Source organism: Hyla sarda, chromosome 4 (genome assembly GCF_029499605.1).
Source record: "Hyla sarda isolate aHylSar1 chromosome 4, aHylSar1.hap1, whole genome shotgun sequence".
Taxonomy (NCBI): Eukaryota; Metazoa; Chordata; class Amphibia; order Anura; family Hylidae; genus Hyla; species Hyla sarda.
The window spans coordinates 267,840,835-267,854,200 of record NC_079192.1 but is presented as its reverse complement, the minus strand read 5'-3'; the positions used below and the strand labels follow the sequence as shown (position 1 = coordinate 267,854,200).

At 40.1% G+C, this 13,366-nt stretch overlaps 1 protein-coding gene across 2 annotated transcripts in view; it reads left to right on the top strand.

The window, feature by feature from the left end:
- The window catches only part of LGR5 (leucine rich repeat containing G protein-coupled receptor 5), a 175,779-nt gene that overhangs the window by 21,566 nt on the left and 140,847 nt on the right, over positions 1–13,366 (top strand). Inside the window, exon 1 of one of the 2 annotated variants that reach the window (XM_056574124.1) lies at positions 3,147–3,476. The exons of the other annotated variant lie outside the window; for it this stretch is intronic. The gene's annotated coding sequence lies outside the window, so the exon portion shown is untranslated. Of the gene's footprint in view, positions 1–3,146; positions 3,477–13,366 lie in introns of those variants that run through there. 2 annotated transcript variants of the gene reach the window in all.

The window sequence follows — 13,366 nt, the reverse complement described above, 5'->3', positions numbered from 1 at the left end:
CAAAGTCAACCGCAAAATTTGTTTTCAACCGTCTATGGATGAGTAAACTTGTAGTAAATATGAGAAAGTTCCACACATACAGTATCCAGGACAGCCACTTGAGGTCCAATGTATGATTTGACCTGGGGTTTCTCAATGATCTATCTCCTGTTGAGACATACAGTATATGTTACAGAGCTTCTCTCAGCCAGAGAGCCATTACATACTGTGGTAGTCCAGTCCCTTCTGCTAGTCATTGTTTACTTGGCTGCATCAATGACTATTGCATGTCATCTGTTGATTTATGGCATCTCCAATTTTAACTTTTTTTCAGAACTCAGAAACTCCTTTAACCCCTTTAGGATAATGGACTTAACCCCTTAAGGACGCAGGGTTTTTCAGTTTCAGCATTTTCGTTTTTTTCCTCCTTACCTTTTAAAAATCATAACCCTTTAAATTTTCCACCTAAAAATCCATATGACTGCTTATTTTTTGCACCACCAATTGTACTTTGCAGTGAAATTAGTCATTTACCCAGAAATCCACGGCAAAATGGAAAAAAAAATCATTGTGCGACAAAGTTGAAGAAAAATACCCCATTTTGTAACTTTTGGGGGCTTCCGTTTCGACGCAGTGCATTTTTCAGTAAAAATGACACTTTATGTTAATTCTGTAGGTCCATATGGTTAAAATGATACACTACTTACCGTATTTATCGGCATATAACACACATTGGTGTATAACACGCACCCTCATTTCAACAGGGAAATTTGAGTAAAAAAATAAATAAATGTAAATTAAATTACTTTGAATATCTGAACTTCATGTGACATCATTCCCATTTACCACATAATTTTCCTGCTCCTCAATCTGCCCCCCCTCCCTTGTGCCACATGATTACTTCCCCTTTATCAACCCCTGTGCTACAACACGCCCCCCATCCCCCTGTGGCTCTTCATTTACCTTGTGCCTCATTTGATTTGTGATCTCCCTGTGCCTCATTTCCCCTTAGTGATCCCCCTGTGCCTCATTTCCCCTTAGTGATCCCCCTGTGCCTCATTTCCCCTTAGTGATCCCCCTGTGCCTCATTTCCCCTTAGTGATCCCCTGTGCCTCATTTCCCCTTAGTGATCCCCCTGTGCCTCATTTCCCCTTAGTGATCCTCCTGTGCCTCATTTCCCTTTAGTGATCCCCCTCCTGTGCCTCATCATCCCCCCCCCCCCAGATTATCTGTGTCTTATGATTGTCCTCTCTCCTTCACCATGATTTTTCTCCCCTGCTTTTTTTTTTTACATTTTATTTAACCTCGACTGGCTGCGCTCCGGCAGGCTCAGGTTCAGACTGTGGGGCTTCCGGGGCTGCACGGCCAGTAATAGATTGAAAGTATACCGAGTGACCATCCCAGCCAGTGTAATGAGAAATTCTGTGTCTTGACAAGTTCTGTGTCCCGATCAACTGATGAAAGTGCTGAGCACTTTCATCAGCTGATCGGGACACAGAACTTGTCAAGACACAGAATTTCTCATTACAACGGCTCCTCTTCTGCATCAGGGACGTCACTTTCACCCACTGCAGCTGCACGGAATGACGAGTGACGTCCCTGACGCCACACAGAAGAGCCAGCAGGGATCGTCACTCGGCACACTTTGAATGCTTTACTAGCCACGCAGCCCCAAAAGACCCAGAGCCTGAATCTGAGCCTGCCAGAGCGCGGCCAGATGAGGTTAAATTTACAAATAAGCAGGGGAGAAAAGCCGAGGAAAAGGGGGAGGACAATGATAGGTGCAATCCGTGCTGCAGCAGCCGCCGCTGGTCACTGTTTTAAAGTGGCGGCGGCCGAGCTGCTGATATTTTAACAAGCAGCCAGGGCTGCGGCCACTTTCAATCAGTGACCGGCAGATTTATAGGGTTTTTGCCTATAATTGTAGTTCTAAAAGTGCGTGTTATATGCCGATAAGTACGGTATATAAGTTTGATTTTGTTGTACTTCTGGAAAAAATCATAACTACATGCAGGAAAATGTATATGTTTAAAACGTTTTTTTTTTTTTTCTGTGTATGAAGCACACACGATCGGTGATGTCCTGCATTAGCCGCGGGTCCCGGCCGTTGATGGCCGCCGGGACCAACCCGATATGACGAGGGGTCACCGCATGACCCCATGCTATTTCGCGGGAGCCGGTGCAGGATGTAAATATACATCCTGCGTCGTTAAGGAGTTAAATGTATGTCCTGGTACTTAAATGGGCGCTCTCATTAAAACTGATTTTTTCTATTGCACCTTTTTATGGTAAATAAAAATCTTTCTATGTTTTATTTGTGTAAAAAAAAAAAAGCTGGCTCTAGGTGTCTCCCTACTTGTACAAAGCACATTTTGCTGGCCTGGCATAAGTCCAAAATCAGGAAGTGCAGTCTGAAATACTGAGGGGGGGGGGGCAGCTTTAGCCAATCATAGCTCATCTCACACATTGAACTGCTCTGGGCTGTGTGTAGCAGAGTGAGGGAGGAAGTTCTCCCCTGTATGGCTTCAGATGATGCTGAGAACTGCCCCTTCCGAGTCTGTGAATTTGACTGAGACTGAGCAGATAATACAGAGCAATATCAAGGTAGAAAACTAACAAATAATAAAAATAAAGGCAGGGGGTGGTTTATCATGATGGGGGAAGTGAACTGGGAGGATTATAAAATGTAACAAGATCATTGTACTCTTTAATGCACCAGGACTTCATTTTACATCCTAAGGGGTATTCAAACTATGAAGCTGCGCTCGCTTCATAGACTGTAAGGGATGGCTACTATCAGTAGCTGTGCATTTAGTCGGTGAAGGAAAATGACGAACTTGTTTTTTCTGTCATTTCTGCCTTAAAGGAAAACTGTCACCTTGATCACCCACACTAAAACTAATACACTGGGTTATAGTATAGGTGACCAGGAATCCAAAGAGGGGTCACTTATTATAATCTGTGCTGTTGTTCCCGAAATATTGGCTGGCGAAGTTCCCCTTCTGAATTCAGAAAGTCGTGGGCAGGAGGCTTCTTTTCGTCTTCTCAATCAGCCATCCCCTTAGTTAGCATATTCATATTCTGCGACTCCAGGTCCTATTGACGTGAGTCGCATGTCACTTGAGTGCTGCGTTCTGTCGGTAGACCGCATGCGCCGGCAGTTTACATACATGTCATGTGAGAGCTGTAGTAATGTGAAAGCTGTAGAGCTGCCGGTGCATGTACTCATCTGACAGGGCGCAGCACTCACGTGGCACTCCCTTAACTAGGACCTGGAGTCGCAGAATATGCTAACTAAGGGGACGGCTGATTGAGAAGACGAAAAGAAGCAGGGACGACTCATGTCACTAGGACGTAGAGTCGCAGAATATGAATATGCTAACTAAGGGGACGGCTGATTGAGAAGATGGAAAGAAGCAGGGGTGCCTCCTGTGCGCAACTCCCTGAATTCAGAAGGGGAACTTCGCCAGTCAATATTTCGGGAACCACAGATTTTAGTAAGTGACCCGTCCTTTGGATACCTGGTCACCCACACATTAACCCAGTATATTGGGTTTAGTGTGGGTGATCAAGGTGACAGTTTTCCTTTAAGTGCTGTGATCAATAGCGTCACAACAAGCCGCTATGACAATGTCACTAACTGATCTGCACCCCCGCAACTTGTATGTGGTGGTCCGATGGATTTACAGGCCAACTAGAGGTCCCGTTATCTGCTCCAAACTGGTCCTGGGTGATCTGATAAAGCCTGGTTCAGCAAGCTTTATCTGCAGATCGCCGATAACACTGATTAATGCTATGCAAAAGTATGGCATTATTCAGTGTTAAGAATCTGAACAGGGAATGTAAAAGTCCCCCCCAAAAAATAATTTAAATCGACTGGTTCCAGAAAGTTAAACGTATTTGTAAATTACTTCTATTTAATAATTGTACTCCTTCCAGTAATTATTAGCTGCTGTATACTACAGAGGAAGTTATTTTCAAATTTCCTTTCTGTCTGATCACAGTGCTCACTGCTGACACCTCTGTCCATTTTAGGAACTGAAGAAGAGTAGAAGCAAATCCCCATAGCAAACCTATCGTGCTCTGAACAGTTCCTGACATGGACAGGTGTCAGCAGAGAGCACTGTGGTCAGACAGAAAGGAAATTCAAAAAGTAAAGAACTTCCTGTGGAACATACAGCAGCTGATAAGTACTGGAAGGATTAAGATGTTTAAATAGAAGTAATTTACAAATCTGTTTAACTTTCTGGAACCAGTTTATTTAAAAAAAATGTTTTCCAGCCCCTTTAACCTCTTAAGGAGTTTTTGCACTTTTGTTTTTTCCTCCTTACCTTTTAAAAATCATAACCCTTTCAATTTTGCACTAAAATTCCATATTATGGCTTATTTTTTGCGCCACCAATTCTACTTACTTTGCAGTGACATTAGTCATTTTACCAAAAAATCCATCGCGAAATTGAAAAAAATTCATTGTGCGACAAAATTGAAGAAAAAATTAAATTTTGTAACTTTTGGGGGCTTCCGTTTGTAAGCAGTGAATTTTTCGGTAAAAATGATACCTTATCTTTATTCTGTAAGTCCATATGTTTAAAATGATATCCTACTTTTATAGGTTTGATTTTGTCTTACTTCTGGAAAAAATCATAGCTACATGCACGAAAATGAATATGTTTAAAATTGTCATCTTTTGACCCCTTTAATGTTTTTATTTTTCTGCGTACGGGGCGGTATGAGGGCTCATTTTTTGCGCTTTGATCTGAAGTTTTTAGCGGTACTAATTTTGTATTGCTCGGACATTTTCATAGCTTTTTATAACATTTTTCATTTCATAAAAAGGGACCAAAAATAGACTATTTCGGACTTTGGAATTGTTTTGCACGTACGCCTTTGGCTATTGAGGCGTACGGGGCGATACCACATATTTTTATTTTCTTATATATATTTTTTTAACTCCTCAACGGCACAGGACATAAATTTACTTCCTGTGCCGACTCCCGCGATATGCCAGAGATCAGTGTAAAAGATCAGTGTGTGCAGTGTTATAGCCCCCAATGGGGGCTATAACACTGCAAAAAAAAAGTGGAAAAAAAAGTGTTAATAAATGTGATTTAACCCCTTCACTAATAAAAGTTTGAATCACCCCCCTTTTCCCCAAAAAAAAAAAAAAAATGTGTAAATTAAAATAAACATATGTGGTATCGCCGCGTGTGTAAATGTCCGAACTTTAAAAATATATTGTTAATTAAACTGCACAGTCAATGGCGTACACGTAAAAAAATTCCAAAGTCCAAAATAGCGAATTTTTTGTCACTTTTTATACCATTAAAAAATTTATAAAAAGCGATCAAAAAGTCTGATCAAAACAAAAATGGTACCGATAAAAACTTCAGATCACAAAAAAGCGTAAAAGATGAGCCCTCAAACTGCCCCGTACGCTGAACAATAAAATAGTTATAGGGGTCAGAAGAGGACATTTTTAAACATATAAATTTTCCTGCATGTAGTTACGATTTTTTCCAGAAGTACGACAAAATCAAACCTATATAAGTAGGATATCATTTTAACCGTATGGACCTACAGAATAAACATAAGGTGTAATTTTTACCGAAAAATGCACTGCGTAGAAACGGAAGCCCCCCCCCCCCCCAAAGTTACAAAATGGCGTTTTGTCTTCAATTTTGTCGCACAATGATTTATTTATTTATTTCCGTTTCGCCATGGATTTTTTGGTAAAACGACTAATGTCACTGTAAAGTAGAATTGGTAGTGCAAAAAGTAAGCCATAACATGGATTTTTAGTTGGAAAATTTAAAGGATTATGATTTTTAAAAGGTAAGGAGGAAAAAATGAAAATACAAAAACTGAAAAACGCTGAGTCCTTAAGGGGTTAAATGGGAAAAGGGGGGGTGATTCTTACTTTTATTAGGGAAGGGGTTAAATTATCTTTAACTTTTTTTCACACTTTTTTTTTTTTTGCAGTGTTATAGCCCCCTCTAGTGGCTATAGCACTGCACACACTGATCTGCTAAACAGAAGATCAGCGTTATCGGTGGTTGATTGCTCAAGCCTGGATTTCAGGCTTGGAGCAAACAATCGCAGATTGGACACGCAGGAGGCAGGTAAGGCACCCTTCTGCTGCGTCCTAAGGCACCCTTCTGTTGATTTCACCACGATGGTCCTGATCAGCCCGACTGAGCTGCCAGGAGTGAATTTTTGTTACTTTAGACACGGTGATCAAATTTGAATGCCGCATCTAAACGGTAAATAGTTTGCAACACAACTATCGGTGCCGCATGCTATTAGCCCAGGGTCCCGGCTTTCATTAGCCGCCGGGTCCGACCCTCTATGACGCGGGGTCATGCCGTGACCCCACGTTATAGACCACGCACAGGGTGTAAAGTTACACCCTGTGTCCTTAAGAGGTGAAGAAACAAACGCAAGCCCCTCCCCGGAATTTTTTTAAAAATAAATTCCCTTTTCCCATTTTTCAAAATAAAAACAAAAACAACAACAACACATATTTGGTGGTTTATTAAAACATAATGTTTATGATCCCGTATAGTGAACAGTGTAAATGTAAAAATAAAAAAAACAAAATGTGGTTATCTCACATTCTAGAAAAGAATGGAATGAAAAGCAATCAAAAAGTCATATAAGCTCAAAAGTGGTCATGATAAGGACTACAGATCACGGTGCAAAAAATGAACCCTCATACAATTTGCATTTCTATGCAGTACAATAATAGAGAAGCACCGGGAGAAAACTTTTTTTTTTTGTTAAATCAACTGGTGCCAAAAAGTTAAACAGATTTGTAAATGACTTCTATTAAAAAATCTTAATCCTTCCAGTACTTATTAGCTGCTGAATACTACACAAGAAATTATTTTCATTTTGGAACACAGAGCTCTGTGCTGACATCACGAGCACAGTGCTCTCTGTTGACATCTCTGTCCGTTTTAGGAACTGTCCAGAACAGCATATGTTTTCTATGGGGATTTTCTCCTACTCTGGACAGTTCTTAAAATGGACAGAGATGTCAGCAGAGAGCACTGTGCTCATGATGTCAGCAGAGAGCTCTGTGTTTCAAAAAATAAAATAATTTCTTCTGTAGTATTCAGCAGCTAATAAGTACTGGAAGGATTACGATTTTTTAATAGAAGTAATTTACAAATCTGTTTGCCTTTCTGGCACCAGTTGAGTACTCCTTAAATTATATTGACCCACAGAATAGAAATAACTTGTTATTTTTTTTTACTGTAAAGTGTGTTTTTTTTTTTTCTTCAATTTCCCCTTACAAATAATATTTTTTGGTTGCCCTGTACATTTTATAGTAAAATGAAAAGTGTTATTATAAAGTACAATTGGCTGTGCACTGAAAACAAGCCCTTTATTGGTCTGTGGATGAAAAAATAAGAGTTATGCTTCTGAAAAGGCGAGAAGGAAAAATCAAAGATGCAAAAGAGGAATTTGCTCTGTCCAAAGGGCAGAAGGGGCAGTGTCCATAAAGGGTTAAATGTATCTCCAATGATGACACTCACAGACTCCAGTTATAGTTGATGACTGGCTTTTACATGACATCAGCCTTTCAGTTGAGCTGAGAGTTGTGTAGATGGGGACAGATTAGTTGAGCTGACTTCGAAGCTCTTTGTTTTTCTTTATGACAAGAAGTTTGAGTATATAACACTTGACAAGGCTGAAACATTTCTGAGCTAGTTTACGGTGGTGCCTCCTGTCAGCGTCAATAATTTTCTTACGAGCAGTAATTCATCTGGCACATTGCTATACAGGGATACAGTCATATATGCTCAATTATTCATTTCTAATGAATGCTACTGTCATCATCGGGATCCGGCAGAATCCACCTCAGAGCTATTCTATTCATGACATTTTGTATCATGCTTTGATTTGCATAATTCCTCTTACTACCACACCCACATTGGATTCTATTCAAGGTCCAAATATCCAAATATTGATCCAAATACTATTATTTTAGGTAACAAGGGAATAAAAGTGTTGCAGTGCAGGTCTGACATCATATTTGACCTGTGCTTGGGTGGTTTCCTTTGGATACTTTGATAACCTCCCACACACAAACACATACTTATAGGTCAGAATGCCTTCTGTGAAACTGACCCTAGTGTGTGTGTGTGTGTCCACTTGGGACATAGGCTGGTATGCAGTCTGTATGCAGTTTTTAACATTAATATTGTATACAAGAAGAGAGATGTATAAATATAGTGATTGTACAATACCTTAGCCTTTGTCTGCTTAACCCCTTCCTGCTATAGGACGTATGCATATGTCCCAGCATCCGACACGTTTGCGCGCTGGGACGTATGCATACGTCCTAGCTCTCCTGCACTGCCACGGGCAGATCGGCGGCGGGACCTGGCTGTCAATCACAGCTAGAGTCCTGCCACAGCTGCCGGGGCCACGATTGCGCCAGTCCCGGCAGCATTTACGCCATAGATACAGTGATCATACCTGATCATGTATCTATGGTGCTGACAGGGGGAGCACGCTCCCTCTGTTCACCAATGGTGGCGCTGCGATACGATCGCGGGTCACTGTTGATTACTATGGTAGCAGGAGGTCAGATACGGAAGCCTGTGAGATCCAGCCACAGACTGGATCACACAGGCTGTACTGTTTGCAGCTGATTGGGTCATACTGTGCTGCAGTACAAATGTATTGCAGCATAGTATAACCTGTAAAAAGTGTAAAAAATAAAATTAAAAGTTCTTCAATAAAAGTATGTGGTGTAAAAACAAAAATGCCCCTTTCCCAATTAAAGCCCTGTATTATCACCAGAAAATATCAAAAACAGAAATCATATACATAATAGGTATTGCCATGTCCCTAATGACGTGTACTATAAAACTATAATGTAAATTATCCCGCTCGGTGAACGCCATAAAAAAACAACAACAAAAAAGCACAAACTTCACCAATTTTGGTACAAATAGCAGAATAAAAAAGATCAAAAGGTAGCACGTATCGCAAAAATGACACCAATAAAAAGTACAGCTCATCCCGCAAAAAATAAGCCCTCATACAATGGCGTTGGACAAAAAATAAAAAAGTTATGGTTGTTAAAAAATGAATGGCAGAAAAAGAATTTTGCTCAGAAAAGGAAAAAGAACATAGAAAGCTATATAAAATGGGTATCGCCATAATTGTACCGACCCACAGAATAAATATAACATCACTTTTACCACATAGTGTACATCATAAAAAAAGCCAGAGTTTTTCCAGTTTTCCACAATATTTTGGAGTTTTTCACAAAAAATGCAGCATGTCAACAAAAATGCACCACTTATATCAAGTACAATATGTTACAATAAAACAATCTCAGAATCGCTCCACTCAGAAAAAGCGTTCTAAAGTTATTACCATTTAAAGAGACACATGTTAAATTAGAAAAAAAATAAAAAGCCTAGTCATTATGGTAAAAAATGGGTACGTCCTTAAGGGGTTAATACTGGTTCTGTGGGAACACCCCAACATACGTGATGGTTGTGTAAACCTGTTTATACAGATTAGCGATCTGCATCACATTTTGCTGGCTGTTATATAGTGGAAAAATAGAACAATTGAAAACATATTGTTGAAGTCTGCAATCGTATTTCCCCAAATAGGGAGAAAGAAATAAGCCAGACGTATTGCTGAGTTCCCAAGTTGGTGTTAACATAAAATTACAAAAACATGGGAAAACAAGCTTCACATGTGTGGTCCTTTTCATCTACACTTCTGGGTCAGCCTGGGAGTTAACAGTGGATCAACAGGTGACAAAGGCAAGGACAGAAGACATGACTAAAACCAGTTACATCTCTTGTTCTCTGGTGCTGCCTGCAGAGGAATGTTGTGGCTTTTCATTCATATTTTCTGAGGCTTTGTCATCTTCTTTAAACTGATTTCTTAAACAATTTTAGTATTTTTATTTCAGTTATAGCTATTTTTCATTTTATGATGCAATAAAAACAAACTGTTCAGTTGAAAAAAACATAAGTGGACATCATTATATATATATATATATATATATATATATATATATATATATATATATATATATATATATATGTGTGTGTGTTTGTTTGTGTGTGTGTGTGTGTTTGTGTGTGGGGTGGGGTTGGTGAAAAAAATTGGAAATAAATCATACGCCCCTACTCTAATACCCAGCAACTCTGTGATGGGATTTGGTCCCCACTCGTCACCACTTCTTTCAAGACAAGCTTTCTCAGTAGGAACTGAACTCAATCATTGACTGAGGCAGGACACAGCTGTGGCCAGTAACTGACCAAGGGGTGTATTCCTGCTGATGTGGCTTATCTTGGAAGAAGCGGGGAAAGGAGGATATCAGACCTGCACTGTGGAGAATATGGGGAGATGAGTATGATTTATGTAAACAAGCAGCTGGTAAAATGGTGGATGGGAGTTATGTATCACTGAGGCTTCTTTCTTCAGTGACATAAAGCTGGAGAATGAGTCCAGGTTTTGGGAGTGACTGAAGGTTCTGGAGATCCCATACTCCAGTTTTGGTGTGTGTTGGAGTCCTGAGCCTGATCTCTCAGGTGTGTGAGTGTAACGCTGCTGGTTGGCAAACACCAGTGTATCATGTGTCCTGGTTCTTACCAGCATCAGGTGACATTTTCTGTGCCATGTGTCTGCTATATTTCCTGGTCTTCCCGCTCTGATGTGTCTCGCTGCAGTTTCTGCCCACTAGGGGCCACTCGGGAGCACTGGCTGTGTTTTATAGAGCACTCCCTATTGGATTCTCTTCCTATCCCTGCCTGGCACTCCCTATATGTCCCTCACTTGTTGCCTGAGGCCTCAGCTAGGTTGTTCATCCTGCTCTGCTAGGTCTCTGTAGCCTGCCTAACATGACGCCTGACTGTCTTTCTTTCTGCCTGTTTGTCTGCTGATCCTGTTTGTCTACTGGATTTGCCTGTTGCCTCATCCCTTGGACTCTGGACCTGCTCTGTTAATAAACATCTTAATCAGCTTTGCTCCATCTGGCTCCACTTGTGGCACAGTGGGTCCACACCTGTGTGGCATTACAGTGAACAATACCAGAGAGCAACAGAGAGGAAGCAGATCTGTGGATACTGTTGGATACTGATGCACTGCACCAAAAACAAAAAAACAAAAACTTGTGGTTTGCTTCATGTGGCTAAGGAGACTTAAGAGTCGGAAGCTACCCCATACAAAAGTATAATTAATCATGTTGCACAAGTGCAAAAGAGAATTTTCAAGGTGATATTAATGGTCAAGGAACACGTGCAGAGGGCCCAAGAGACCCAAAGAAGGGAATTAGGGAGTTTAAACCAGGTGACCGGATTCTAACTCTAGTGCCAACCGTCTAAAGCAAGTTTTTGGCTAAGTGGCAGGAAACTTTAGAAATTCTATAAACCTGTGGACAGATTGTCTTAGAAGAGGTCCAGAGAATATTGGCTTTAGGAGTAATTAAAAAATCCAAAAGTGAATGGTCCAGCCCAATTTTATTAGTCCTAAAGCCAAATGGAAGCTAGCGCTTCTGCAGTGACTTTTGGAAACTCTGTGAGGTTTTAAAAATAAATGCCTACCCTATGCCCAGGGTGGATGAGTTCATTCAAAGGTTAAACAACCACTCTGTTTCTCACAAATGGAAATCCCTTTGGCAAGATAGGCTAAAATTTTGGAATTTCTGCAGCATATTTGCTGCAGAAGATCAGCAGCGAATTTTGCTACCATTTACTTCAATGCTAATCTACATAGAGTTCAAATTTTCTGCTGATCCTTTGAAGACAATGGTAGCAAATTCTGCAGGTATTCCACCCATATGAATGGACCCATAGGAACCTTTTTTTTTTACCAAGGTCAGACAACCACTTTAAATCTATCAATCCTAAAAAAAGGCATAGAAAATGACAGCAATTTTATTTAGCTCCTTTTTTGTTGCATTTTGTATTCTCTTACATGCCTATTATTGTTTACCCTTTTGACAGTTATTCAGGGTGACTTCATTTGTTTTTCTGTTTCATATACTCCACAGGTAGCCTCAGATGTCCATTCAGTTTGTTAACATTAAATCAACAAGCAGAGCTTCTGAGCCTCTTACAAGGGCTGGAGTAATGGGTTTTGGCAGCACTTGTGCTGCGTGCTATATGGCCTCTCGCTGAGAACGCTAGCAACCTTGACTAATTCCCAGTGGTGATAACTTCATAACTTTATTTTCTGCTTTCAAGTCTAAAGGTAATGACTTCATGCTGTTACCTTTTGGTTGTATGATACTACAGAGAGGGATCAAATATTATTTATGTATGCATAAATAAACATTAGATTAAAAGCATTCATTCAGCAATTACATTTATCAGATGAAGCCTGCCTTCTTTGAGCCCTTAAAGTGGTGGCAAAAATGGAACTTGAAAGGGCAGCTACATATTTGTGTTGTGACAAAATACTGTAGTATTAGTTGTAGTTCAATCAGGCTAAAATTATTTCTTGAAGGAATTTAGAAGACTGATACTTGTTATTGACTATATTTTAAGTTTATAATCTTGTATATTTAATTAATAAATGAACACCTGGGGCCGCTTTTGAAATATTTTATGTGACAAAGCTTTTGTATAGAGAACGCTAGAAGTCCTCTTTTTCTTTCTTGTATTAATTGTTCTGATAATAAATATCTAAATAAAAATATTAAAGTAAAATTTGCCAGTATATTCCATTTGGTTTATAAATTATTATGATGCAGTACTTGTTTAATTTTTAAAAATAGTTTATCAAATATCTAAATATGTCTTTTTTTACACAGATTTATAAGGTATTCCCATGTACTGATCAGTCGGTCTGTCTTCAGGGAGAACACTGGCTCCACGTGGCACAAAAAAGCAAGGTAGTTTATTTCCCAAGATGCAGCGCGTTTCGCTGCGGGAAAGCAGCTTCATCAGGCACCAGGTGCGAAACGCGTTGCATCTTGGGAAATGATCAGGTAAAAGCAAGGTAATTTATTTCCCAAGATGCAACGTGTTTCGCACCTGGTGCCTGATGAAGCTGCTTTCCCGCCGCAAAACATGTTGCATCTTGAGAAATAAACTAGCTTGCTTTTACCTGATCTCCTTCCGTTTGTATCCTGCGCCACGTGGAGCCGGCGTTCTCTCTGAAATCAGACCGACTGATCACCATTGCCTCACCGGAGGGCTGCGGATACCTTATCTTTTGATGCGGTTACCATTGTTGTGTATGTGGCTACACAACCACCTTTGGTGAGCGGCTTTCTCATTTTATCTTTACATTGAGGATCCCTCTTTTATTACACCAAGAAGCGCTCTCTCATACCCTTTTTTCTAATGTACTGAGCTTGGCAATGCTCCAAAGACCAATAGAGAATGAAGGGAGCAATCCACTT